Consider the following 23,884-nt stretch of genomic DNA (forward strand, 5'->3'; position numbering starts at 1 on the left):
GTCCCCTTCTCGTCTTGCCCCCAATCCCTCCCAGCATCAGTCTTTTCCAGTGAGTCAACTCTTCGCATGAGGTGGCCAAAGTACTGGAGTTGCAGCTTTAGCATCATTCCTTCCAAAGAAATCCCAGGGCTGATCTCCTTTAGAATGGACTGGTTGGATCTCCTTGCAGTCCAAGGGACTCTCAAAAGTCTTCTCCAGCACCACAGTTCAAAAGCATCAATTCTTCAGCACTCAGCCTTCTTCACAGTCCAACTCTCACATCCATACATAACCACAGGAAAAACCATAGCCTTAACTAGACGAACGTTTGTTGGCAAAGTAATGTCTCTGCTTTTGGATATGCTATCTAGGTTGGTCATAACTGTCCTTCCAAGGAGTAAGTGTCTTTTAATTTCATGGCTGCAGTCACCATCTGCAGTGATTTTGGAGCCCCCCAAAAATAAAGTCTGACACTGTTTCCACTGTTTCCCCATCCATTTCCCATGAACTGATGGGACCGGATGCCATGATCTTTGCTTTCTGAATGTTGAGCTTTAAGCCAACTTTTTCACTCTCCTCTTTCACTTTCATCAAGAGGCTTTTTAGTTCCTCTTCACTTTCTGCCATGAGGGTGGTATCATCTGCATATCTGAGGTTATTGATATTTCTCCCAGCAATCTTGATTCCAGCTTGTGTTTCTTCCAGTCCAGCGTTTCTCATGATGTACTCTGCATATAAGTTAAGTAAACAGGGTGACAATATACAGCCTTGACGTACTCCTTTTCCCATTTGGAACCAGTCTGTTGTTCCACGTCCAGATCTAACTGTTGCTTCCTGACCTGCATACAAATTTCTCAAGAGGCAGGTCAGGTGGTCTGGTATTCCCATCTCTTGAAGAATTTTCCACAGTCGATTGTGATCCACACAGTCAAAGGCTTTGGCATAGTCAATAAAGCAGAAATAGATGTTTTTCTGGAACTCTCTTGCTTTTTCCATGATCCAGCGGACGTTGGCAATTTGATCTCTGATTCTTCTGCCTTTTCTAAAACCAGCTTGAACATCAGGAAGTTCACGGTTCACATATTGCTGAAGCCTGGCTTGGAGAATTTTGAGCATTACTTTACTGGCGTGTGAGATGAGTGCCTAGCAATGATATTTTTAATATATGTTCAGTATCCTTATTCAGCAACATGATTCATTTGTTTTGGGTCTTTCTAATGCAGGAAAGCCTAATCTTGTCTGTACCATGGGCCCCTTTGTTGTTGTTCAGTCACTAAGTTGTATCCATCTCTTTGCCACCCCATGGACTGCAGCATTCCAGGCTTCCCTGTCCTTCATTATCTCCCAGAGTTTCTCAGATTCATGTACAATGTGTTGATGATGCCATCCAACCATCTCATCCACTGTCGCCCTCTTCTCCCCCTGCCCTCAAATCTTTCCCAGCATCAGGGTCTTTTCCAGTGAGTTGGCTCTTTGCATTAGGTGTCCAAAGGATTGGAGCTTCAACATCAGTCTTTCCAATGAATATTCAGGATTGATTTCCTTTAGGATTGACTGGTTTAATCTCCTTGCACTCAAAGGGACTCTCAAGAGTCTTCTCCAGTACCACAGTTGGAAAGCATCAATTCTTCAGTGCTCAGGCTTCCTTTCGGTCCAACTCTCTCTGTACATGACTACTGGAAAAACTATAGCTTTGACTAGATGGACCTTTGTCGGCAGTCTAGCAAAGCTTATGGATCCCTTTCAGAATAATATTTTTAATTGCATAAAACAAAATACATGGGGTTATAGAGAAACCAATTGTATTGAAATGCAGTTACTGCAATATACAAATTGTGATGTAATATAGATATACTTCTTTATCAGCAAATTAAGAAATTAGATCTAGTGATGGGTCTGATAATTATATCAAATGAACATAAATAATTAAGGTATCTGCAATAACTATAATATGATATAAAGATATCTGTGATTACAGTAGTAGAATCACAGATCTGCTAATACGAGAATGGCTTACTGCCTACGTTCATATTTGAATAAAATGGTAACTTCAGTTAGAAGTTAGTGAAAATAAAGTAATTTTTTTCCTATTCAAGTTCACAGCCCCTCCCCCCCTTCCCCCGGATTTCTGTCTGTGAACTCCCATTTGTGAATCCCAGGTTAAGGAACCACAAAGGATGTCTTCCATTCAACAGACATTTACTGTTCGCTGAGACATCTATTTATATCATCCATTATGATAGGCTGTGAGGAGTCACAGGTCTTTAAGGCAGGATAGGGTCTTTTCACTTTGGATATTCAGTCCCATTAGAGAAGTGAACATGTCAATAGTGACCGTTCAGGATGTTAAATGCCAAAGGAGAACTGTCAGGTTCTTAGGACACAGGTAGGCAAGTCTCTGCTCTAGGATCAGGGAAGGCTTTGGAAATAAGTGAGACTTGAGATGTGTCCTGAAGGGTAAAGGAGTTTGCCAGATGCAGAAGAGAGAAGAGCTTTCATGCAAGGACATACATTTTCAGGGAATGTAATTGAACGTGTCTGCAGCATAGTGTGTGTGTGTGAAAGAGTGGTTGGAGATGAGACTGCAAAGGTTGTTTGGAGCCTGGGTTGAAGGACCTTGCTAAGGAATTTGGACTGAATCCTTGGCTTTTAGAGAGGCATTCAAGGCTTTCAAGGAGTGGAGTTACGATGAGGTTTAATTTTTAGGAGATAAATGAATGTGTTTTGGAGGGAGGATGGATTGGAGAGCAGAAAAGAAGTAATGAGGGAATGAGGGCCTGAACCAAGGCAGAAGCTGGGCACGTTGAATAGAGTTAGAATTTTCAAGTGTTGATATAATTACATTGTGAGTGATGAGCAAGAAGGGGAATTTTTTAGATTTCTAGTTTGGGGTGGCAGTCAAAGAGGTTTAAAAAAGGAGTGAAAGGAAAATGAGTGTGGATTGCTGCAGATAATAAGGAAAAAGGTTTTTTTTTGTAGAATAATAGACTTTTGGAAGCCAGTGCAGAGCTGTCAAGTGTGATGTCGTTTATTGCTTAAGAAAATCATGTGTCAATAGACTGGGAAAGTATTCCTAGAGTAGGGAAATCATAACTATCAATGTCAGGTCTTGGCAGACTGTGGCCCATGCATCAAATCTGTTCCACCACCTGTTTATGTAAATAAAGTTTTATTGCAACATCGGCACACTCATTTACATATTGCTTTTGTCTGCTTTCATACTAGCAATGGCAGGTTAAATAGTTGTGACAGAGAATATATAGCTCACAAAATTGAAAATATTTACTTTCTGGCCCTTTACCAAAGATATTTGCCAGTTCCTGATCTGTGTGTCTGAAAGTTGGACATTAAACTTCTGATCTACCATCCAGTTCCTATGTGATGAAGAATAACCATCTTGGCACCGTCTTTCTGGCTGGATTCCCCATGCTCTGTGTATCTGCAGCAAGACATAGATCCTTGAATATTTTATATTGGTCAGGGGTGCCATGGTTTACTGTTTTGGGGTCCACTGTGTGACAACTGGTTCTTGCCAGGTTTTTACAGTTTAGACCTTCCTGGGGCCTGTTTTGTCATTTTTTTTCTATTGGGTTGTCTTTTTCAAAAGATTTCCTCATGTTTTTTGATTATTAATCCTTTTGTTGATTATATGTATTGCAGATATCATTTCCTGGTTTGTTGCTAATGTTTTTATATCTCTTTAAGTTGTTAAAAAGTTTGAATTTTAATCAACTTTATCTTTTTCTCTCCCAAGATTTTGAAGTTATTCTTTATATTATCTTTTTGCCTTTTATGTTTAGATCTCTTATCTGGAATTGACATGTGTGTGTGGTGTGAGGTAGAGTCATTTCATTTTTTCTGATGTACAATTAATTATCCCAGCATCATTTATTGAATGGTACTCTGTCTTCGTATTGTGAGCTCTTTTTGGTGAAATCTATTGAAGGCCCTGTTTCCAGCTCCATTGTGAATTGTGTACCTTGGACACGTTGCATAACCGCTTTGTGCCTTGGTTTTCTCATCTTTAAAATAAGGAAAATAGAGTTGTTGTGAGGATTAAGTAAGCTAATTCTTATAACATGTAGAACTGAGTGGCATCTAGAAAATGCTCAATAATGTTAGCTATTATTTATTATTTAACATTATTGTTCATTTATGATTCCTAGGCAAGAGTGGAAGCTCAGTATGCTCGACTCAGTTGTAGATTTTATTCAGTTTTCAGATTGAAAGAGAATGGCTGAGATGCTAAGTGTTTCAGGAGATGCTTCCAGGTGGCTGCTTAATTTTAGCTGCTGCCTTAGACTATCGGCTGGAGTGGAACTCCTCCCTGTAGTTCTTTGCAGTTTTCAGTACTCTCTTGTTTTGTTCATTTACTTTATCCCCTACAGGCATTTGGTTTTCTAGTTCTGACTTTACCAAAGTTTTATATATTACTTCTCCCAAACTAATAAGGGACATATCGAGATATTGTCAGGATGGCCAGAAACTGACAGATGAATTTGCTGCTGCTGCTGCTAAGTTGCTTCAGTCGTGTCCGACTCTGTGCGACCCCATAGACGGCAGCCCACTAGGTTCCTCTGTCCCTGTTATTCTCCAGGCAAGAATACTGGAGTGGGTTGCCATTTCCTTCTCCAATGCATGAAAGTGAAAAGTCAAAGTAAAGTGGCTCAGTCGTGCCCGACTCTTAGCGACCCCATGGACTTCGACCTACCAGGCTCCTCCATCCATGGGATTTTCCAGGCAAGAGTACTGGAGTGAGTTGCCATTGCCTTCTCCATAGATGAGTTTGGGGGCAGGTAAAAACTCAATTCCGTTTTAAGATTGAGTCATTCTTAGTCATAATGAATAAATTGATCATTGAAGTTAAAAAAGATGAGATGAAATTCAAATCATTGAATATTTAGGCATCTCCTATGTGCTGGATACTATATTAGAAATTACCACATTGGTAATAGAAAATAGCTGACCAGCTTTATGAAATACTACAGAAGAGATCTTTTTACTTGTGATAGGGAACTGTTTTCCAAGAGAGCATTTATTTGGATGACAGAGAGGAAATATAGGCATTTATTTATTTGTCAACAAATTGAACCCTATCATGTACACTGGTCTAGAACTCTGCAGAATACAAGAATAAATTTAGCCAGGATTTGTGTCATGTGGAGTGTATATATAATGTGTTATGGAGCTGGGCTATCAGAGGATGGTACCTGAAAGAGAAGACCTTTTAAGCAGGATTGCCAAAAATGTTTAGGATCTTACAACTTGAAGATGAGACAGTATTTTTCCAGGCTGAGGGAAAGCATGAATGTAGAGATGGGTGTTTAAGAGATAGTAAAGAGTCTAGTTTGATTGGAGAACAGGATTGTCACAGGAATGTTGTTAAAGTTGAGGCTGGAAATGGAGATTGAACAACAGTAATAATAGTAGTAGTAGCTCTCGTTTTTCACATGCATACCATTTGCCAGATAATGTGCCAGGCATTTTACAAGCGGCATTTCATTTCATCCTCGCAGCAACCCTGTGAGATAGGCACTAATTTTTAATCCCCTTTTTGTAGATAAGGAAACTGAGAAATAGAACTAACAATTGATAGAGAATGAGTCTAGGCAGTCCAATTCCAAAGCCTGTGTTCTTAATCTCTGCATACTATACGTAGAAGGCTTTGAATCCTCTTCAGTTCGAGGCTGAGAAGTTTAGAATTGATTAAGTAATGGGAAGTCATCAAAAGTGCTTGGCTATGCAGTGATGTAATGAAATCTGTACATGGGGAAAGTAAGCCTGGTCATAAAATCCAGGAGCAGCAAGGTGAGAAAGGAGAGAGATGGAGGTAGTTTCCTCTTCCTTCCTCCCCAAATTGGTTGTTCCTTAAGGGCTGGGACTATATCTCTCCTTTCCTTCAGCTCTGGTGTCTACTTACTGTGTTGTCTGTCACATTTATTTATTTTTAAAAATTTATAATCTTTTCTACTTTACCTTGTTCTAAAAAGGACTTAAGGTGGCTGCCTAGGAGCTCATTAGACATTTGCTGAGTTAATTAATAAATGACTAGAGGTATATATAGATGTGTACATAAAGGGAATACTATGGTTTTGTTGGAGGGAGTAAATGCAGCCTTATAATTTGGTGATAGACTATATTTTATATAGAGAGCCTACAAAGTGAAAGGCCAGAACTGCTTCTTTTTTAACTTGTGAAGAATTGTATATTCTGTTTCAGCTAGAATATTAACACTCAGTTAATGTTAGCTATGTCAGTTAAAAACCCAAACTCATAGAAACAAAAGAGTAGAATGGTGGTTGTCAGAGCCAGGAGATGGGGGAAATGGGGAGATTTGATCAACGGGTATAAACTTACAAGGTGAATAAGTTCTAGGAGTCTGACGTACAGCATGGTGACTATAATTAATAGTACTGTGTTATATATTTGAAAGCTGCTAAGAGAATAGATCTTAAATGTTTTTACCATACACATAAAAAATGGTAATTATGTGAGGTGATGGTATGTTAACTAACCTTATTATAATAGTCATTTCTCAATATATATTTGCATCCATCTCATTGTACGCCTTAAACCTATACAATATTGTATATCAAGTATATCTCAACCTGGGAGAAAAACTACGTCAGTCTTAATAATATTAATGATCACCAAATTCAGAGGGTATTCATATTTTAAATAGATATTTGGTTTGTATTTAGCATTAATCAGCTGCAAGTTCTCCCATACACAAAGAGGCAACAAAAATTGCCAATAACCAGCTCCTTTACTGATATTGAACCTGTTGAATATTAGTACAGTTATGTATATTTTCTTAAGACCAGACTGCAGTCTCTCTCAGGAAGGAATAACTGGTTGCAGATTTGTGAATCAGATGCCTGTTTTGGATTTTACTCAGGGAAATTGGTCAAAAGATTAAGTCCCTTGCCATAAATTTAAATGTGACATGGAAGTAAGGCTGTGTTCTTTCTATCAAATACAGACTTAAAAATTCAAACATTTTGGAGAAATTCAAAGACACAGGTTAACTGCCAAATACCAGTAAAAGTAGGAAGATATTAAGTAAACCAGCATTTGACTAGATCAATTACAAATCAATAACATTCTTTTCCATTGTGGATATTAGCCATCAGTAGAATGTACATATACATGCATGCACATATCTAAGTGTAATATATATTGATATAATTAATATAAGTACATTTGGATCTAGGAATGCTTCCTAAAGAAAATGAATCTTCATCTAAGGTTTTGTGTAACTCTTCAGTATATATGGGGATAACTCATTCAGAAGTTTTACAATCAGAATGATTATGTGTTGAGAAAAAGTTAATTATGAAAGTCAGTATATGCTGACTACCTACCACTGTTGAGGTCTGTATACAGTTGATTAGTTAGCTCCTGCCTTTTAGGAAACAGATTCATCTGGGGAAGTGATGTGAACATAAATAAAAGAGGGGAAAGTGTGTTTTAAATGAAATAGTAAGTGCTATGGGAACTCAGGAGAGATTACTTCTACTTGAAGAATCAGGGACCGCTTCATAGAAAAGGTGGTGTATTTGTTTCCTAGGGCTGCCATAACAAACTGCCACAAACTGGGTGACTTAAAACAACAAAAATTTATTCTCTCACAGTTCTTGAGGCTAGAACCTGAATGCAAGGTGTCAGTGGGGCTGTGCTCCCTCTGAGACTTTGAGTAGAATTCTTCCCCTTGCCTCTTCCTGCTGCTAAGTTGCTTCAGTTGTGTCCGACTCTGTGCGACCCCATAGATGGCAGCCCACCAGGCTCCCCCGTCCCTGGGATTCTCCAGGCAAGAACACTGTAGTGGGTTGCCATTTCCTTCTCCAATGCAGGAAAGTGAAAAGTCAAAATGAAGTCGCTCAGTCGTGTCCGACTCTTAGCGACCCCCATGGACTGCAGCCTACCAGGCTCCTCCATCCATGGGATTTTCCAGGCAAGAGTACTGGAGTGGGGTGCCATTGCCTTCTCCGTATCTCTTCCTAGCTTCCATCAATTCTTGACATTTCTTGGTTTGCGGCTACTTCACTCCAGTTTCTGTCTCTGTTGTCACATAGCATTCTACCTTTGTGCCTCTGTATCCAAATTTCTCTCTTATAAGGGCACTAGTCATATCGGATTGGGGGTCTACCTCATCTTAACTAATTGCATCTGTAGTGATTCCAAATCAGGTTACATTCTATGGTACTCAGGGTTAGGATTTTAAATCTCTTTGGGGAGATGAGATTCAGCTTAAAACAGGTGGCATGATACAGAAGTATTAAATTAAAATTTGCTAATTAAATGGAAGAGTAAAACTAGAATGAACTGAGTTAAGGAAAGAAGAACTAAGGGAATGATGGACATAGTAGATTGTAAGGAATATTCGGGAAATGAGATAAAGAAGTCTGGTTTGCTGGTGTATTGAGGAGTTGTGAGAAGATGAAGGCAGAGTAAATGCATTGAGGTCCTAGATACCAGATCTCAGATATTTGAGTGTTGCTGAGTGGGTAGTGTGTGGGAGCAGGATAGCCCTTGCAGAGTTTTGAAACAGTGGATAACTAATTCAGACTTTGGATAATTAATTCAAGCTTTAGGGAGATTCTGTGATCAGGTGAACTTGGATAAACAAATAGTTAGTGACTTAACACACTCAGTCTCCCTCATTTGCCCATGCCAGTAACTTTGCACCAGGACAGTCCAGAAATTCCTCATAGGCAGAAAACACCACCACAGCACACGAGGATTTTACTAGCCTCTTGGTCAGTCACCTGTGGGCATTGATACACAGCTACATTTTTAGGGTCTCTATTCTATTCAGAAGCCTCTCTTTGGATTTATAATCATGTTGTTCTTCATTTTTCCTTCAAACTTTTCTTCAGAATCACTGATTTTCCATCCTATTTTTTGCCTCTAGATTTTTCTCTGAACCATTTTCAGTTTCTTTCCATGTCTTTTAAAAACATCTGACTAATGGAAAGAATTGAGGAAGATTCTGTACTATCCAAGCCAGTGATATTCTTTTCTGTATCCTTACAATGATAGTTCTGTTGACTTTTGTCCACAGTAGGACTGTGGACATTAAATTATGACTATTCATTCAAATTGTGGTCAATAGCCGTGCTCAGGTGCATTACCTTCTTTGTGCCCAGGCATTTCTTCCTGGTTCTGTATTTGCATCACACATATTTTCTCTAAGAGCATGTGTCTTCATGACATTTTAAAAATTATGTTTAAATATTACAAACAGACATAACTTCCTAGTCATCATATGCATACAGTCTTTTCATATAGTTTTTTATAGTCTTTCATTTGGCATTATATTGATACACTTTTCTACATGTCAACATAGTCATCATTTTTAATGAATCTGCAGTAAAGTTTAAATACTCTCTGGTTATTTGGCATTTGGATGATTTCCAGTTTGTTTTTATTTTTTATTTGCAATTCTAAATTATACCACTGACCTGATGCCAAGAGTTGACTCATTGGAAAAGACCTTGATGCTGGGAGGGATTGGGGGCAGGAGGAGAAGGGGACGACAGAGGATGAGATGGCTGGATGGCATCACCGACTTGATGGACATGAGTTTGGGTGAACTCTGGGAGTTGGTGATGGACAGGGAGGCCTGGCGTGCTGCAATTCATGGGGTTGCAAAGAGTCGGACACGACTGAGCGACTGAACTGAACAGCTTTTTATCCTCCCCCCCATTTTTTTCTTAGACTATATTCCCTAAAATAATTCAGTTCGGTCTAAGGATATCACTTTTTTGCTATATTGTTAGATTATTCTTTAGAAAACTACCAGTTTATACAGTTCTACTATAGTTAACAGTGGATTTTATAATTTTTTCTTCTACTGTAATAGTGATTGAGGCCTCCCTGATGACTCAGTGGGTAAAGAATCCACCTGCAATGCGGGAGACACGGATTTGATCCCTGTATGAGGAAGATCCCCTGGAGGAGGGCATGGCAACCCACTCCAGTGTTCTTGCCCCCATGGACTGAGGAGCCTGACAGGCTACAGTCCAAAGGGTTGCAGAGTTGGACAAAACTGAGCAACTAAGCAGGCTCACACACGTAATAGTGATATATCACAGTTTTGTGGGATTTTTGATATTTTAAATGTTTTATTATGAAAAAAATTTCAAACATTCCCAAAAGACCCTTCCAGAAATAGTTCAATGAACAATTCAGTATGTTGCCATACATTTACTAATATACTTCTTAGGTTAAACCTTTTTAAAATAAAGACATCATAATAGTATGCCTTTAAATACTTTAGCATGCGTCTCTTACAAATAAGAACATTTTCCTACATTGTTGCAACACCATTATCACAGGGAACAAAATTATCAATAATTCCTTAATGTTTCAAACATTAAGTTTCTATTTGTTTCTCCAGTTGTTTCTATAATGACTTTTACAACTGACTTATTCGAAGTGGAATCAAATTAAGAACTATGCATTGTATTTGTATTTCTTATTTTTGCAGTTTTTTTTTTTTAAATCTGAAGCAATTCCCATTTCTTATCTGCTCTCGCACCTCCCCCTACCCTCCAAGGCATTGATTTGTCAAGACCTGAGCAATTTTCTTGTTTGTCCCACATCCTGAATATGCCTGTTTGTTTTCTTTGTGACATTTAACTTGTTCCTTGTATTTTCCTCAACTGGAAGGTTTAAGACGTGATTAGATTGTAACCTAACATTTTGACAAAAATATTTAATACACTTTTTTACATTACATCATATCACGAGGTGCATAAATGTCTGGTTTTCCCCTGTTGATGTTAACTTTGATCATAGAGTTAAGATTGTGACTGCCAGATCTCTCCTGTGAAGTTGCGTTTTTTTTTTTCTTTTGTGAGTAGAAAATGTGTTTTTTATTTTTATCATTGATGAGTATTTTTTAGTCTTGAGCTAGTTTTTCATTTGTTTGACCATTTGTTCAGTGTAGATTTGATATTTTCCTTTTAAGTTTGTACTGTGTATTTAAAAATTTTATATAGCGTAACAAAGAATGGTGCATTATAAAAGATAAATTTCAAGTTTTAAGGTATAGCTTAAATCAAATATAATTTAACCAAGAAAAACCTTACAGATTGCAGATATATATACAGTAGGGGACATTTCTTTGACAGAATCCTGTGATGTTTGCTTTTTAAAAAAGCATTGTAAGCAGGCAAAACTAAGAAGCATAAAGCTCTGGAATAAAACAATTTCTTTTTCTTTTTGAAAGAGTTAAGTCCTGAATTCATAAGTTGTTTACAAACCCAACCCCAAAACACTCAGATTTTATTTTTGTTTCTTGTCCTCTTCAGTGTTTCATTTGGCTGTCTTTATCAACTTCGCCAGTTCTTTATCAGCTTTAAATAGCCATTTTGTGTATTTGGGGTCTTAACCCCTTTTTTGTCACATGGTGCAGATATATTATCCCGGTCTCTCAGTTGGCTTTTGACTTTGTGGTTTGTTCGACATATAGACTATTTTAATTATCTAATCATGTCTGTCAGTCTTTTTCTTTATGATTTCTAGGTTCATGATTTGGTCACCACCATTCCACTGAAGTTAATAATTCTAATTTTTTTTTTCTATATTTTTGTCTTGTTAATTTTTAATTTTGTTTTTCTCATTTTTGCAACTTGGGCAGAAATTTCTTTGTTGTTTAATATAGATGAGCCTGTTTATTATGCTATTGAATTTCTTCTCTTAATCAAAAACTTCTTTCTTCATTGTTTAGGGATATAATTATTTTAAACAATCTCTCTTGATTTTGAAGAAATGCTTTTCTGGTTTTTCCAAGTCAGTTTGGATGCTGTACCTGTGTTTGAAAATAATAGTGTATTCATCTAATAACAATTCTGTCTGCAGGTTTGCCAAGTATATTCTGCGTCATCAATTATGATGAAATGGTAGCTACAGAACTCGAAAGCTGATCTAAGGACTTCAGTGTTTGATTTTTAAAAGAAAGTGACAATTATAAGGGTATAAAGCAAAAAAAAAAAAAAAAGGCCTGACAAAACTGTCTTTGAATACATTTTACTCTCCTTTCTGTGGATTCCTCATCTGCAGATTCAATTAGCCAGAGATTGAAAACATTATCCCCCCAAATTCCAGAAAGTTCTAAAAAGCAAGACTTGAATTTCTCAGGACTGGAAACTATTTACCTTGTATTTACAACTGTTTTGACAGCTGTTCACATATCAGTTACATTGTGTTAGGTATTATAGGTAATCTAAAGATGATTTCTAGTATACGGATCAGATGTGCTGTTACATGCAAATACTACATCATTTTATATGAGGGACTTGAGCATCTGCGGATGTTGGTTTTGAGGGGATGGTCCTGGAGTCAATCCCTCATGGATACTGAGGGATGATTGTATGCTAAGATAGTGGAGAAAAAGAAACACTGGCAGACTCTTAGAATGATGGTCTAAGGACTTTTTGCAATTTAGAGCCCAGATTTCATGATTTAACAGTTTCTTGTTAGAAACTTAATAGAGAAAGAAAGCCATTGTTCTCTAAAAGTTGTTTTCTAACACTTTCTTAAGGCAGGGCAACATTCATTATCATTATATAACATAGTTTGCTGCTGCTTTTAAAATGAAGTATTTCTTTTGAAAGAAGTGTCATACATGAAATGAAAGACTTCCCTCCTACTGAGAAGCTTTGGACAAATTATTTACTTGGGCCTTAATTTTTTTTGTCTGTTCCATGAGGGTATTGGACCTGGGGCCTTCTGATGTTACTCAGAATCTTGTCAAGTTATGTTTAGGGATTTTTTTTTTTTAATTATTACTTCCTACATTGTAAGATTTGGTCAACATTTCAGTGTCATTTGTATTTTACAGCATGGATTAAAAGACTAGAATTTTTTTTGGCCTCACGGCAGGCAGGATCTTAGTTTCCCAACCAGGGATCGGATTCATGCCCCCTGCTTTGGAAGTGTGGAAGCTTAACCACTGGACCACCAGGGAAGTCCTCTTGCACTGTTTTTTGACTGAAGCTTTATTCTGAATGAAAGAATGTAGTGGTTCACAATTAGAACATGATGTATAGTGTAGTTTTTTTCTAAATTTTACTTTATCCTCTTACCATGGTATCTAACAAGATGGGAAAACTCTCGTTGAGCCTCTGACTTAACTCTGCTGATTATGCTCAATTAAAATTATTAACTACAGTTGACCTTTGAACAACATGGTCTGACTGTGCCAATCCACTTATATGCAGATTTTTTTCAGTAAATACCTACTGCAGTGCTACACATCCATAGTTGGTAGAATCCATGAATGTAAAACCACAAATATGGAGGGCTGACTGTAAACTTATACTTAGATTTTTGAATGCTCCTGGGACCAGAGCACCTAACTCCTGAGCTGTTCAAGGGTCAACTGTATGTATCTGTGTTAGTTTAGGGATTTCAGATTTTGTATTTCACATATTTTTCCCACAAATATTTATTTTATTATGAGGCTTCATAAATTACACATGTTGCATCTGTTCTTTTATGAATATGAAATATAAGAAAAATGAAGAGAGACTTGGAGGTTAAAATTGTATTTCACAAATTTATCTTTTGTTTCTTATACTATTAATAAAATGTCAGGATTGAAATTTAGATTTAATGTTAATATTCCCTAATTTCTTAAATTATCTATTGCGCCTACAGAGAGCAAACCAGGAATTCTACAGCAGTGAAATGCAGTGTCCTCAGCAGGAATTCTGTTCATTCTTCAGGGCACTGCGTTTCTGTGATTTGACTGGAGGTTTACATAAATTTTCCCTTGGGAGCCCTGGACTTAGGAACAGGAAACATGTAAGAGTTTTTATAAGAATCTTATGAAATGATGTGAGGAGGATAGAATTGGATCTTATGCTAGTTGTGCCATGGCAAATTGTCTTTGACAGTTTATATTTAACTGTGTATTAATACAATTTTTAAAATGCCTTATCTTGACACATTGAAGGCTATGTGGTTTAAAGGCCAACTTAACTTTTAAAGCAGTAGAGGTGTAATATCCAGACCTAGGCATTCATGAAAATCTTATTTAAATTATCCATTCCACAATTTTTTTGTTTCTTATATAGTAACTTCAGGAGCAGGAGTCTATTTAGCAGAGAGCCTGGTACATAGTAGGTGATTGGTAAAGGGAGGTTGAACAAATGCATCCGTTGAAAGTATTCAAATTATAATAGATAGAAATTATGAAAAAATAAATTACGAGGGGCTTCTTTACACATATATTTTCCATTTAAAAAACTGTTTTGTGTTCTTTAAGTCTGAAATGATTTCAAAATGTAAAGTTTAACTCATGCAAAAAAAGTCTAATGGTGATGGTGGTGGTAAAGTACTAAGGATATTGTCTATATTATTTGCATCTAGACAACAAACCTAGGAGATTTGTATTTTATACAAGCTGAAGAATATACTTGTGTTTGGAGAAGGAAGTGGCATCCACTCCAGTACTCTTGCCTGGAAAATCCTGTGGACAGAGGAGCCTGGTAGTCTGCAGTCCATGGGGTCAGAGGAGCCTGGTAGTCTACAGTCCATGGGGTCGCACAGAGCTGGACGCGCCTGAGCGACTTCACTTTCACTTTCACTTTCATGAGGCAGATGACCTAGGAATTCTAGGATTCTTATTTTACAAAGCTACTTAAAACATTTGAGTAGCGAGATTATTTGTTAAAGTGAAACCATGTGTTTGTTGTTGTGTGTGCATGTTTAGTCATGTCTGATTCTGCGATCCCATGGACTATAACCTGCCAGATTTCTCTGTCCATAGAATTTTCCATGTTAGAATACTGGAGTGGGTTGCCATTTCCTACTCCAGGGGTATAAATACTCCTTGAGTTTTTTTAAACCTAGAAGGAACCTGTAATCCTCTGTAGTTCTAGCTTAGTGATCCATCCTCTCATTTTATAATTTAGGAATCATAGGGCTTCCCAGGTGGCACAGTGGTAAAGAATCCACTTGCCAATGCAGGAGGTGCGGGAGACACGGGTTCTCTCCCTGGGTCAGGAAGATCCCCTGGAAGAGGAAATGGCAACCCACTCCAGTATTCTTGCCTGGGAATTTCCATAGACAGAGGAGCCTGGCCATGGGGTCACAAGGATTCAGATGTGATTGAGCACACACAGGCACAGAGAGATTGCACCCTGCCCCAATTCATAGAACTTTACGGGAAGGTCACAACTAGAACTTGCCGCACACTCATCCTGCCATGCTCAACCTAGCTCTTTTTTCATTCTGTTACCCTGTGTTTCACAGTTATGAACCCAGGACATCTGTGTTTTCCATTTGTTTACTTGTTTGTTTTTTGCAGTTGTCATTTGTAATAATTTTTTTTTCAGAGAATAAGTAGGAGAGTAAATGTTAAATTTAAAAGTTGAATATTATTAGCTTATTTACAGTTTTACAACAGAACGAGTAGGAAAATGACTTGAAGGACCAAGTCAGTAGCTAACTACATATGTGACCTAGGGCAAATGTAACCTCTGTGAGACTGTATCTGCTACCTTCTTAATTAGACTCCTTCAGGGCTTCTGCCCAGAACAAATATATCTGGTTTTTCTTTGTTGTTTTTTTTTTTTTTAATATTTGTCACTGAAAGTATAACACAATACAAAGTGTACAGGTCATAACGATAGTGAATTATAAAATGAACATACTGGTATAACCATTGCTGTTGTATTTTGAAAAAGCTTCCTTGGTGATCATAATAAGCTTTCCTTTAAAAGAAATCACTGGACTTGTGGCTATAGGTAATCTCATGTTTTTTACAACTCTTTCTAGACTGAAATTAGCAGAAACGGGGTAGAGAGGAGGAATTTGTCCAGTCACAAAAATTTGCTCTGAATAGGTTTATTTTGATTATATTAAGTCTTGTCTTTCTGATGTTTCTCTTCTTCCTCTTTGCCCTTTTTCCTTTCTGTCTAGGTCCTGGATGGAATGGAGAGGGCTCCTACTCAACCTCTAACTATCTTTTCTGAGAGTGGTCAGAGAGTTCTTAAACAGGTCTGTTGATTCTGTAGTATACAAATGCAAGTTTGAGTTATAAAATATTTGTTTTCAACCTAAACAAAGGATTGAATTAAGAAGTAGCCTTTTTAAAAAAGAAGCCATTTTGATCTCAATGTCCGCAGGGTATTTACTTTAGCAAGCTGCATTTGGCATGTGGATTGGACCCAAAGTGACTCAATTAAATAAGATCTGCTTACTAGAAAAGCAATTGTCATGTCTTTATCAGTTATGTTGATTATATATTATATGGCAGACTTTTTGTTGGCTTCTGGAAAATACCAGGAAAAGATGAAAAAGTGAGTATCTCATTTGTCTGTGATTCTGGTGGAGAATGAAGGCATGGAAAAATCCAAGAAGGAAAATAATTATTTGGCTCTGTTTCTAATATTCTCAGAATTCATAACACTGGGGAAAACAATCACAGCTACCTTTACCTTGCAAATCTGTCATTCAGGGAAGGGCAAGTATATACAGGTTTTTTTCTTTTCTGTTTTTCTTTCTTTTACCTCACTCTGTGTCACCATGAATGAACTTTATCGTTATTTAGACAGATAAAAACTCAAGCTTAGTGATTTTCCAAACTTGTCTTTACACTGGAATCTCCAGTAGAACTTTGCTAAGTACTGATGTCTTTGTTCCGCCTCCCAACCACCACCTCTAACCCCAGGTTGTGATTTAATGGCCTGGGGATATGGCCTAGGAATTTTTAAAAGATCCCAACAGGGTTCTGAAGTGCCGACAAGTTGAGGAACCACTGTTCTAGCTAGTTAAAGCAGATCTGGCCACTATGCAACTTGTGACTTTTTGTGTAAATATTTGGATAAATATATGAATAAAGGATAAATATTTTTATTTTAGAATCCTGTTCTTTAAACCTAAATTCTTACCAGAATGTAAGCTTCATAAAAGCAGGTACCATGTATATATTTTCTTCCCCATTATATCATTAACATTTCAAACAATAACTGGCATGTATGCCTAAATATTTGTTAAATGGGTGAATGAACCTATCCTTCTTTAGTGAACTGAGTATGCTTTTACCTAGTACACAAGTGGTCTGAGATACAGAGTAGAGTGGGGTGGTGGTGGTGGTAGTGAAAGGTTCAGCCTCTATGACTGACTGACTGGGCTCTAGTCACAGCTCTGTCACTTGGTAGTAGGACCTTAAGCAAGTTGTATGGTATATCTTGGGCTTCTCTGGTGGCTCAGTCAGTGGTAAAGAATCTGCCTGTTAATGTAGGAGATGCTATTTTGATCCCTGGTTCAGGAAGATCCCCCAGAGAAGGAAGTGGTAACCCACTTCAGTATTCTTGCCTGGGAAATTTCACGGACAGAGGAGCCTGGTGGGCTGCAGTCCATGGGGTTGCAAAAGAGTCGGACACAACTGAGCAACTAAACAACAACAAAACTGGTATATCTCACTTGTTAAGAAACTGCCAATAAATAAATTAAATTTTATTTATTTTCAAATATTTATTTATTTCTTTTGCTGTGCTGGGTCTTAGTTGTAGCACATGGGATCTTTAGTTGCAGCTTATGAACTCTTAGCTGTGGCATGTAGGATCTAGTTCTCTGACCAGGGATCAAGAGTTCCTAGCAGGGATCTGCATTGGGAGCACAGTCTTAGCCACTGTATTACCAGGGAAGTCCCTGCCAAACAGTTTAAAAAGACGTGAATGTTCAGCAGAATTTCTAAGGAGGGTGCGTTAGTTATCTATTGTTGCATAACAAATTACCACAAATTTAGCCGCTTGAAACATGTATTTATTAGGGCACAGTTTCCAGAAGTCAGGAGTTTGGACACAGTTTAGGTGGGCCCTCTGTATCAGGGTCTCTGCAGGCAGCAGTCAGGGTGTCAGCCAGGAATGGAGTCATCTCAGTGATTGACTGAAGAAGGATTTCCTCTAAGCTTTCTTGGTTGTTGGCAGAATTTACTTTGTCAAGGGGTATTGGATTTTTAAGGCCTTGGTTTCTCACTGGCTATTGGCTGGACAAAGCTAGTAGAGGTGATGGAATTCCAGTTGAGCTGTTCCAGATCCTGAAAGATGATGCTGTGAAAGTGCTGCACTCAATATGCCAGCAAATTTGGAAAACTCAGCAGTGGCCACAGGACTGGAAAAGGTCAGTTTTCATTCCAATCCCAAAGAAAGGCAATGCCAAAGAATGCTCAAACTACCGCACAATTGCACTCATCTCACACGCTGCTAGTGAAGTAATGCTCAAAATTCTCCAAGCCAGGCTTCAGCAATATGTGAACTGTGAACTTCCTGATGTTCAAGCTGGTTTTAGAAAACGCAGAGGAACCAGAGATCAAATTGCCAACATCCACTGGATCATGGAAAAAGCAAGAGAGTTCCAGAAAAACATCTATTTCTGTTTTATTGACTATGCCAAAGCCTTTGACTGTGTGGATCACAATCAACTGTGGAAAATTCTTCAAGAGATGGGCATACCAGACCACCTGATCTGCCTCCTGAGAAATTTGTATGCAGGTCAGGAAGCAACAGTTAGAACTGGACATGGAACAACAGACTGGTTCCAAATAGGAAAAGGAGTACGTCAAGGCTGCATATTGTCACCCTGTTTATTTAACTTATATGCAGAGTACATCATGAGAAACGCTGGACAGGAAGAAACACAAGCTGGAATCAAGATTGCCAGGAGAAATATCAATAACCTCAGATATGCAGATGACACCACCCTTATGGCAGAAAGTGAAGAGGAACTCAAAAGCCTCTTGATGAAAGTGAAAGTGGAGAGTGAAAAAGTTGTCTTAAAGCTCAACATTCAGAAAGCAAAGATCATGGCATCTGGTCCCATCAGTTCATGGGAAATGGATGGGGAAACAGTGGAAACAGTGTCAGACTTTATTTTTCTGGGTTCCAAAATCACTGCAGATGGTGACTGCAGCCATGAAATTAAAAGACACTTACTCCTTGGAAGGACAGTTATGACCAACCTAGATAGCATATTCAAAAGCAGAACATTACTTTGCCAACAAAGGTTCGTCTAGTCAAGGCTATGGTTTTTCCTGTGGTCATGTATGGATGTGAGAGTTGGACTGTGAAGAAGGCTGAGCGCCGAAGAATTGATGCTTTTGAATTGTGGTGGTGGAGAAGACTCTTGAGAGTCCCTTGGACTGCAAGGAGATCCAACCAGTCCATTCTAAAGGAGATCAGCCCTGGGATTTCTTTGGAAGGAATGATGCTAAAGCTGCAACTCCAGTACTTTGGCCACCTCATGCGAAGAGTTGACTCATTGGAAAAGACTCTGATACTGGGAGGGATTGGGGGCAAGATGAGAAGGGGACGACAGAGGATGAGATGGCTGGATGGCATCACTGACTCAATGGATGTGAGTCTGAGTGAACTCTGGGAGTTGGTGATAGACAGGGAGGCCTGGAGTGCTGCGATTCATGGGGTCACAAAGAGTCGAACACGACTGAGCGACTGATCTGATCTGATCTGATTGGCTAGAGACAGTTGTCAGTTCCTTACCTTGTAGCCCCTCCAACGTGGCAAGCTGAGAAGGAAGTAGAGTCTCCTAGGGAGATGGAAGTCTCATTCTTTTGTAACCTGATCATGGAAATGCCATCCCATCACCTTTACTATATATATTTGGCTATAAGTAAGTCAGTAGGCTAGCCCACATTCAGGGGGAGGAAGAGGGGCGGGGGTGATTATACCAGGGCATAAATACCAGGAGGTTGGGACAGTTGGTGGCCATCTTAAAAGTCTGTCTACCACAGAAGACATGGCTTAGTGCCATGCTGGGACTCAAAGGGATATTAAAGGGAGTAGTGGTACTGAGGAGTAGTTTGTAAAATTTTCTTCACTTTCCTTGTATCAAACTATATCTCTTTCTTCCTTCTATCTTTAATATTAGTTTCTCTCCCCTTCAAGAATGGAGACATAATACAAAGATCATTCTCACAGTGAGATTTTAATCTTGAGTGGGTGGTGTGTTGTGTATGTTTTAAGATTCAATTAAGGCTTCTCCCTCTATCATTTAGTGTTTATCTACATTTTTTTTTTAACATTTTGTCATGGAACTTGAGACAGATACAAAAGTAGGATGATATCCTGAACCCCCATGTACCTTTCACCCAGCTTTGGCAATTTATTTTTTACTCATCTTACATGTATTATTTATATATAGTAAGATGCACAGTTTGAGTTTTGATAGATGTATATATCCCTACAATAAAGATATAGAACATTTTCACTCCAAAGGTACCTCATCCTTGTGTGATCAGTCCCCACCCCAATCCCAGACAAGTACCCATCTGATGCCTATTGCTGTAGGTTGGTTTTGCCTACTAGAATGTCATAGAAATATTCTTTTGAACACCACGAAGTTTTTGATATTCATTCATGTTGTTGCATGTATCAGTGGTTCAGAATTCTTCAGCCTTGGCATTTTTAACAGGATAATTCTTTGTCTTGGAGATTATCCCATGTATGTGGGTTATTCAGTAGCATCCCTTACTGCTATCCAGTAGAAGCCATTAGCACTCCCCTCTCCAGTGGTAACAATCAGAAATGTGTCTAGACTTTGCCAAATGTCCAATAGAGGACAAAATCCCCTCCCTGCTCTACTTGAAAATCCTTTCAGTAGTCGATCCTTTTTGTCAGTAGTCTACTATAGGAATATACTTCAGTTTATCCACTTACTGATAGACCTTTGATTTGTTTCCAGTTTATTTTCAATTGAGGCAATTGTAAATAAAGTTCTATTCATTTTCATAGGCATGTCTCTGTGTAGACATGTTTTCATTTATTTTGGGTTAATACCTAGGAGAGTGATTGCTGGGTCTTGTCGTAAGACACTTTATATAACTTTAAATTGCCAAATCATTTATTTCTTTTTTACATTCCCACCAACATGAGAGTTCCAGTTGCTCTATGTCTTTGTCAACATTTGATATTATTATTCTTTTTAATTTTAGCCATTATAGTAGGTGTAGCTTTAATTTGCCTTCTCCTGATGACCAATGATGCGGAACATGTTTTCATGTTCTTATGGTAATGTATCTGTTCAAATCTTTTGCAGATATTTTATTGGGTTGTTTGTCTTATTGTTGAGTTTCCTTTATCTTTTCCCCAACGTGTGTACAAACATTAAGAAAATAAAAATAATGAATCAGTTTTATATACTTCTTATCTTTAAAATGTGAGCATTTCCCATGATGTTAAGTATTTTTGAAAACATGACTTTTAATGGAGAAGCAATATTTGAATACATTTAAATTGATTCACCACTTTTGTTGTTTAGCCTTGAGCTAGGTTCCAGTTTTTCACTATCAGTATTTTGATAAACATCTTTGAATATGAATCTTTAACCACATCTTTAATTATTTATTGTTAGATTCCTAGATTTGAGGATTATAATTATGTTAAGGAAAATTGAACATTTATGAGCAAAATATGAATGTTAATCTGTCATATATTAACTGTTGCTGCAGTTGAGTATTTCATTAAAAATGTTTATGTTGGAAGAAGGGCATATTTCATTTTTTTTTTTTTGGATTACTTATGAAATGAACAAACTTTTCATATATTTATTGATTTTTATTTCTAATTTTATAAATTTTCTATTTGGAGGGCCAATTTTGGAGGAGGATGTTAATATTTCCTTAATTTTTAATGTTAAATTTATTAACCTTTTGTCATTTACAAATATAATTCCCAGTTTATATTTTGCCTTTTTACTCTTGTGTACTTTGTCCTGCAAAATTTTAAAAATAATAATGAAATTATATGATGATTTGTATAATACATAATATTATGTATTATATAATGTTATATATTTTGCTTTAGCTCTTCAGTCCATGGCCTGATAAATATACTGTGTATGAACATATAGCCAATATGTGATTGTAGTTTTATTTTTTATATTTAACTTTTGCTTTTTTTTTGGCCCTATTGTGAGGCATGCAGGATCTTAGTTCTCCAACCAGGGATTGAACCCATGCCTCCTTCAGTGGAAGCTCAGAGTCTTAACCACTGGACCACCAGGGAAGTCCTGAAGTAAGAATTTAATAAAACTTTTTCCAGATACTCAGTTTGTCCCAAATTACAAAACAAAATCATCTCCTGTAAAGACATATGATACAACATCCAATAATGAACAATCAGAAGAGAAATTAAAAAAGTCACTTATAGCAACCCACAAAATGTAAGACAATATTTGTAAATCATATCTAAAAAGGAATTTATATCTAAAATTTATCAAGAACTCTTGTAATTCAGTAATAAAGACAAGCATTCTAATTTTAAAATTGGCAAAGAATTTTAATAGATATTTCCCCAAAGAAATTATTCTAGTAGTCAATAAACAAGAAAATTTGCTGAACACCATTAGCTATCAAGGAAATACAAGTCAAAACCACAGTGAGATACAGTTGCACACCCACTAGGATGATTATAATGAGAAAGATAACAAATATTGGTGAAGATGTGGAGAAATTGGAACTCCTATATACTGCTGATGGGAATGCAAAATGATGTAATTCCTTCAGAAAAAAGTCTGGCTCAAAAGGCTAAATATAGGTAACGTATGACCCAGCAATCTTCCTCCTCAGTGTACATATACTCAAGAGAAATAAAAACATATATCCACACCAAAATTTTGTACACCCCAATATTCATAGCAACATTAGTCATAATAGAGAATGGTGGACACAATCCAAATGTCTATCAACTGATGAGTGAATGAATGAATGAATATGGTGTTTACATACAAAGGGATGTGTGTGTGCATGCTGAGTCCCTTCAGTCATATCTGACTCTGCAACCCTGTGGAATGCAGCCTGCCAGGCTCATCTATCCATGGGATTCTCTGGTCAGGAATACTAGAGTGGATTGCCATGCCCTCCTCCAGGGGATATTCCCAGCCCAGGGATCAAACCTGCATCTCATGTCTACCTGCATTGGCAGGTGGGTTCTTTACCACTTGCGCCTCCTGGGAAGCCTGTGAAAGTGAAAGTCGCTCAGTTGTGTCCGACTCTTCGCGACTCCAGGGACTGTAGCCTGCCAGGCTCCTGTGTCCATGGAATTCTTCAGGCCAGAATACTGGAGTGGGTTAGCCGTGACCTTCTCCAGGCGATCTTCGCAACCCGGGATCAAACCCAGGTCTCCCACATGGCAGGCGGGTTCTTTACCAGCTGAGCTATCAGGGAAGCCCTGGAAGCCCATACAAAGGGAAATTATTTGGTAATTTAAAATAATGAAGTACTGTTACTTGGTACAGCATCTTGGAGAAATAAAACTAAGTGAAAGAAGCCAGTCACAAAAGACCACTTATTGTATGGTTCTTATTGTATGAGGTATCTCGATTAGACTAGTGTTCCTTGACCTAGCCTAAAACTCTTTATCCTTTAATGGGGAGGGGCAGGTAACCCATTAAATTAATGACAGAGCATATTAACAAAATTCTTCATATTACTCAAATAAAGATCATGGTGACTGATAGTAATTTTTATTTTGTACCTTATCTTCGTTTTGAATAATAATTTTTCAAAAATAGCATTTGGTATTAATCATATTTATAATAGCACAATAAAGGACAGAAAAGGTATGGACCTAACAGAAGCAGAAGATATTAAGAGGTGGCAAGAATACACAGAAGAACTATATAAAAAAGATCTTCACAACCCAGATAATCACAATGATGTGATCATTCACCTAGAGCCAGATATCCAGGAGTGCGAAGTCAAGTGGGCCTTAGGAAGCATCACTATGAACAAAGCTAGTGGAGGTGATGGAATTCCAGTTGAGCTGTCTCAAATCCTAAAAGATGATGCTGTGAAAGTGCTGCACTCAGCATGCCAGCAAATTTGGAAAACTCAGCAGTGGCCACAGGACTGGAAAAGGTCAGTTTTCAT

General features: G+C 37.7%; 1 protein-coding gene across 13 annotated transcripts in view; it reads left to right on the top strand.

The window, feature by feature from the left end:
- Window positions 1-23,884, top strand: part of NCOA6 (nuclear receptor coactivator 6) — a 96,450-nt gene that overhangs the window by 2,010 nt on the left and 70,556 nt on the right. The window contains exons 2-3 of one of the 13 annotated variants that reach the window (XM_025263600.3): window positions 13,648-13,794; window positions 15,916-15,993. The exons of 10 other annotated variants lie outside the window; for them this stretch is intronic. The gene's annotated coding sequence lies outside the window, so the exon portion shown is untranslated. The remainder of the gene's footprint in view (window positions 1-13,647; window positions 13,795-15,915; window positions 15,994-23,884) is intronic. 2 more of the 13 variants (XM_044927712.2, XM_025263601.3) reach the window with 2 other exon arrangements.

This window comes from Bubalus bubalis, chromosome 14 (genome assembly GCF_019923935.1).
Source record: "Bubalus bubalis isolate 160015118507 breed Murrah chromosome 14, NDDB_SH_1, whole genome shotgun sequence".
Taxonomy (NCBI): Eukaryota; Metazoa; Chordata; class Mammalia; order Artiodactyla; family Bovidae; genus Bubalus; species Bubalus bubalis.